This window comes from Triticum dicoccoides, chromosome 7A (genome assembly GCF_002162155.2).
Source record: "Triticum dicoccoides isolate Atlit2015 ecotype Zavitan chromosome 7A, WEW_v2.0, whole genome shotgun sequence".
NCBI classification, from domain to species: Eukaryota; Viridiplantae; Streptophyta; class Magnoliopsida; order Poales; family Poaceae; genus Triticum; species Triticum dicoccoides.
The window spans coordinates 441,135,088-441,141,388 of record NC_041392.1 but is presented as its reverse complement, the minus strand read 5'-3'; positions in this window follow the sequence as shown (position 1 = coordinate 441,141,388).

Genomic DNA, 6,301 nt, shown 5'->3' with positions numbered 1-6,301 from the left:
GTACAATCCTCCAAGCTGGGTAAGTTATATTCCCCTGCTCCCATTTTTCCCGCATTCTTTGTCGTAAGTATTCACCTTGCCACTTTGCATCAGGAACTGCGAAAAGCCATAAAGGAGGTCTGCAGCCCTTCTCCACACCCAGAGGACCCTGACCGGGCCCTCGACTCCGGACTTGAAGAAGATTCAGTTATCTCTGTGGAGCTGATAGACCGGCAGTTCTATCAGTTAAGCTGCGATGATGCCATGGTGGCCATTACGACCGACTATCCCGGACTGCTCCCTGCATCGCAAGTAAGAAAAACCAAAAAATCCTAACTCCAAAAACTATGATCCCCTTTTAAACACTTCACCCACCATATACACATGGCATTTTTTACAGGGAAGGCATTCGGGACGCCCTGCCGAACCTGCAGCAACTCGCCAACCAGAGGCGCCGAGGCCGGGTAGGCCAAAAAGGAAGGCGGTCAGGACGGAGACGCCGGCGCAAAGGTATACAAACCCCGCTCCTTGGTCATTGTCTTTCTCAAAATGTAATGACACCCGTGTTTCTTTAATAGAAAAAATACTCGCCGAAATATGTCCGGCGATGTTGCCGATCACGCCTCCACCAGTCGGGCGCTAGGACCGGACATAGAGGCGGAAGCCGATATGGGGCAGGTGCCGGATAATCCCCCTACAGAGGATGCGAATAGATTATCCGCTACTAACTCAGAAGTGGAAAGCGCCATGAATCATAGGCGCCGTCGGGCCGTACTCCGTGACGCTTGTTTCTCACCAGAGGCATTTGATGCCTTCAATTCTGGAGAGGCGTACCTCCATGCCGCTCAAGATGGTCTAGCCAGAGCCACGGATCAGTATGTAAAGGATGTACGGGTGAGTGACTCTGGTGATTTATATGTATCAGTAGCCCCTGAGACTTGAAACAGTTAGCAGAACTGATTTAAATATACTCTTTATTGTGCAGGTTCTTACAGAGAAGAATACTAGGCTGTCCCAGGAGCTGGAGGAATGCAAGACCCAACTGCGGGCCGCTGTTGCCGCATTTCTGGAACAGAAAAAGCCTCCCGCTGGTAACATTTACTTTAAAGAATGATGGTTACCATATAGTGTGCGGCGTGCATGCAGATCAAACAACAGATGTTGCAGATGAATCCGGAGAGAATCCGAAGGTCCAACGTGTTATGCGACAGCTAGAGGCTGGCAAACACGTGCTGACTGAAGTTAGGCGGGAGAAAAACAATCTCCAAGATGCCAATATTAAGCTAAGCGTGGAAGTAAAAGACGTTCGTGGCCACCTTGCAGACTCCGAGAAGGAGAATAAGCGGCTTCGGCGCGACATTTTCAGTAAGTGCTTGAACGAATCCTTTTGAAGGAGTTCGGCGAAGAAGTCGACTAACAACGTTATGTCTGTAGGTATGCTGACGGGTTGTCCCGTGGAATAAATGCCCGGGTCTGCGGGTGATCTTCTGTCCGAGCTGTCACATCTGCACGAACAAGTTCGGCAGGTGATGCAGGGTGTTGCCCAGGCCTTGTGGCCGCCCGTCTCCCTGCCAGAGGGTGTTGCCGAGCTTGCGGAGAAGCTCAAGGGAGCACGACAGCACTTCCGATTATGGAAGATATCAGCCTGCTGACAGGGTGCCAAAGAAGCCTGGGCCATGGTGAAGATGCGGTATACCAAGGCAGACCCAAATCACTTGGCCGAAGTCGGACCTATGGGGCCCGACGGAAAAGAGATCCCCGTTAGCTTAGTTTATGGGCAAGTAGAACTAGTCGCAAAGTATTCTCAACAGGATTGTAAGCTAGACCGCCTGTTGGATGGTATAGAAGAGGAATTTAGTCAATCTGCATGACTATGTAATTAAAGTGACGTGTATAATGCCTTCTAGCCGGATTGTAGATCATTTGTCGTTGCGGACCTTTTTGCTTCAACCTCTAGGCCCAATAGTCCGGAGTGTATCCGAATACCCGCTCAGTTATATAAGAACTGATGTATGCGTGGAGACCAGGTGTAGGGGTCATTAGTGCTTTATCAGACAAGTGCCCAACTAGTTATGTTATATTACATGGGTAGTAAGAAACATCTTCCAGGGAGAATAGTTCCGTTAAGGGTTCCTTTCCCTGGGTAAGCATGCCCTAAAGTGCATGTCCGGACTGCGATAGGAAACACAGGAAAAACATCTAGGGGCAGATATGGACAATAAATAAAAATCATCTTTTGTTCACCGACCGAATATTCCCTTAAGAACGCTAGATTTCGGCTTCACCCAGTCCGAGGTACACATCCGGCTGACCCGACAGTAACAATTGCAAAGGTGCTCCCCTTATGCCCTAGCCGAATTAACGGGAATGTAGGGCATAAATACAAGAGCCAGGCAACCCAGCTTGGCCAAAACTTAAGTCATATCGATGCATATAATGGTGAAAAAAGTTACATGCGGAAGTATAACACATGTGTGGGACATGAAGCCCAGATAAATAATTTAAGCTTCTCTGAAAGAAGCCCCCAGGTATGAAGAGTGCGGCTAGCGCATCTGTAATGTGCAGGCGAGGCACAAGGTGACCCTTGAAGGCCTAGAGAAATAATAAAAGAAAGAAAAACAAGACAGATAATGCATATGCGAAAAATGGACAAAGGGAGGGGACTAACTTAGAGTCCGGTGCTAGGCGTAGATTCTTCGGCGCCTGGCCGCGTTCCATGGGTTCGGCTCGAGTCGACTAGTCGATGCATCCCGCAGTCGGTACGCTCCACCGGTCAGAACTTGGTCAATAATGAAGGGACCTTCCCATTTGGGCTCGAGTTTGTTCTTTTTCTTATCCGACAGGCGTAGAACTAGTTCGCCAACGTTATAAGTTTTGGCCCGTACTTCTCTGCTTTGGTATCTGCAAGCCTGTTGCTGATAAAATGCGGAACGGGCGTTGGCTACGTCGCGCTCCTCCTCCAAGGTGTCCAGACTGTCCTGTCAATCAATCTTGGCTTCTCTTTCTTCGTACATGTGCACTCGAGGTGAGTCATGAATTATGTCACAGGGCAAGACTGCCTCTGCGCCGTACACCATAAAGAAGGGTGTATATCCGGTACTACGATTCGGCGTGGTCCGCAGCCCCCAGAGTACGGAGTCGAGCTCCTCTACCCAGTGCGTGTTAGACTCTGTTAAGGAACGCACTAATCTGGGTTTAATGCCGCTCATTATAAGACCGTTTGCTCGCTCGACTTGACCGTTGGTTTGTGAGTGATAGACTGAGGCATAATCGAGCTTGAGGCCCATTTTGCTGCACAGAGTTTTATCTCGTCGGCCGTGAAGTTTGTGCCATTATTAGTGATGATGCTGTGGGGGACGCCATAACGGTGTACAACCCTGGATATGAAGTCTATCACTGGTCCGGATTCGGCTGTTTTAACAGGTTTGGCCTCTATCCATTTGGTGAATTTATCCACCATGACCAATAAGTATTTTTTCTTGTGGGTTCCCCCTTTAAGGGGTCCAGCCATGTCAAGCCCCCAGACCGCAAAGGGCCATGTAATGGGGATTGTTCGGAGGGCGGTGGGTGGCGTGTGGCTTTGATTTGCAAAGAGCTGGCAACCAGCGCAGCGTTGGACCAAGTCATGTGCATCTGCCCGGGCCGTTGGCCAATAGAATCCTGTACGGAAGGCCTTGCTTACAAGAGCCCGGGCTGCGGCGTGATGACTGCCGAGTCCGCTGTGAATTTCTGCCAAAAGATTCCGTCCTTCCTCTTCGGAGATGCACCTTTGAAGGACTCCGGTAGTGCTTTTTTTGTACAATTCTCCCTCATGGACCCTGTAGGCCTTGGATTGCTGCACTATGCAGCGTGCCTCATTTTGGTCCTCTGGAAGTTCCTGTCTAGTTAGGTAGGCCAAGAATGGTTCTGTCCACGGGGCAATAACGGCCATTATTTCGTGGGCTGAAGGTGTTATTTCGGTGGCGGAGCCTCCGATTGTGTCAGAGAGTTCGGTATCGGGTATTTTGGCCGGGTCCGGACTGTTGTTACCGGTGTCCCCTTCCCATACTACGGATGGCTTGAATAGCCTTTCCAAAAATATGTTGGGGGGGACCGCATCACGTTTTGCACCGATGCGAGCGAGGATATCCGCCGCCTGATTGTTTTTCCGAGCCACATGGTGAAATTCGAGCCCCTCGAACCGAGCTGACATTTTTAGGACGGCATTTCGATAGTCCGCCATTTTTGGATCCTTGGCATCAAAGTCTCCATTTAGTTGGGATATTGCGAGGTTTCAATCCCCACGCACCTCCAGGCGTTGAATGCCCATGGAGACTGCCATCCGAAGACCATGCAACAGAGCTTCGTATTCGGTTGCATTGTTGGAGTCTGTATACAATATTTGCAATACATACTGAATGGTATCTCTGGTTGGGGACGTCAGGACGACGCCAGCCCCTAGACCAGCCAACATTTTAGAACCGTCGAAGTGCATGATCCAATTGGAGTATGCGCCATACTCTTTAGGGAGTTCAACCTCCGTCCATTCGGCGACGAAGTCGGCCAATACTTGCGACTTAATGGCTCGTCGAGGTTTCTATGTTATGTCAAATGGGAGGAGCTCAATGGCCCATTTGGCAATCCGGCCCGTAGCGTCACGGTTGTTTATAATATCATTAAGTGGCACTTCCGAGGCTACTGTAATCGAACACTCTTGAAAGTAGTGTCGCAGCTTCCGCGATGCCGTGAATACCGCATATGCTATCTTTTGGTAATGCGGGTACCATGATTTGCATGGAGTGAGGACAGTGGATACATAGTATACCGGCTTCTGAAGAGGGAATTTATGTCCGTCCGCTTCCCGTTTGACAACGAGCACCACGCTTACAACTTGATGAGTTGCCGCAATGTACAACAACATTGGTTCGCCGATGTTTGGCGTGGCCAGGATTGGGTTGGTTGCCAAGATGGCCTTTATTTCTTCCAATCCGGCTGTGGCCGCGTCCGTCCACTCGAAGTGTTCAGTGCACCGAAGGAGGCGATAAAGGGGTAAAGCCTTTCCTCCTAAGCAGGAGATAAAGCGGCTTAGAGCCGCCACACTTCCAGTTAACTTTTGGATTTGTTTGAGGTCTGTTGGGGTAGCCAACTGTGACAAAGCTTGGATTTTAGCCGGATTAGCTTCAATACCTCTACTGGAGACAATGAAACCCATGAGCATTCCGGCTGGTATGCCGAAGACGCATTTTTCCGGATTGAGCTTGATGTTGTATGTTCGGAGGTTGTCGATTATAACACCCTCGATGCGACTATAGCTCCCACGTGTCGAGGCACGACTTAGAGACATAATCGCATTGAAGGCATATGTCGCAAGTTAGGCAATCTTCACAACATCCCATGTAACATGAATAATAAAGGGGAGAACATAGTTGGCTTACACTCGCCACGTCAATCAAGAACATAAATAACATTACATCATCCAAAACACTCATGGCCCGACTACGGTGCCAAAATAGAAGAGAACCCAACATGCGACACGGTCCCGATCAAACCCCAACTAGGCACCACTACTGATCGTCAGGAAAAGACACGTAGTATCGCTGAGAGTCTTCGTCAAACTCCCACTTGAGATCGTACTCATCACCTGGAGCGGAATCACCTGGACCTGCATCTGGTGTAATAGTAATCTGTGAGCCACAGGGACTCAGCAATCTCGCACCCTCGCGATCAAGACTATTTAAGCTTATAGGTATGGCAAGGTTAAATATGAGTGGAGCTGCAGCAAGCGACTAGCAAGTATGGTGGCTAACTTATTCGCAAAAAGAGAGCGAGAAGAGGAGGCAAAGCACGAGCGAGAATCTAGAGGGACAACCTGCGCAAGCATAACTCCAACACCGTGTCCACTTCCCGGACCCTGCCGATAAGAGGCCATCACGGTAACATACTCAGTTGATTCATTTTAATTAATTAAGGTTCAAGTTATCTACAACCGGACATTAACAAATTCCCATCTGCCCATAACCGCGGGCACGGCTTTCGAAAGTTCAATCCCTGCAGGGGAGTCCCAACTTAGCCCATGACAAGCTCTCACGGTCAACGAAGGAATAGACCTCCTCCCAAGATGTTCCGATCAGACTCGGTATCTCGGTAACTGAAGACACTTCGACAGGTTAAAACAAGACCAGCAACACCGCCTGAATGTGCCGACAAATCCCGATAGGAGCTGCACATATCTCTTTCTTGGGGCACACTCAGATTGTCTTAGGTACGGGTAGGCCAGCCCAGAGTTGCCCCTGGTGGCCACCGGCAGCTGACAGGTGGACCAACACTCAGAGGAGCACTGGCC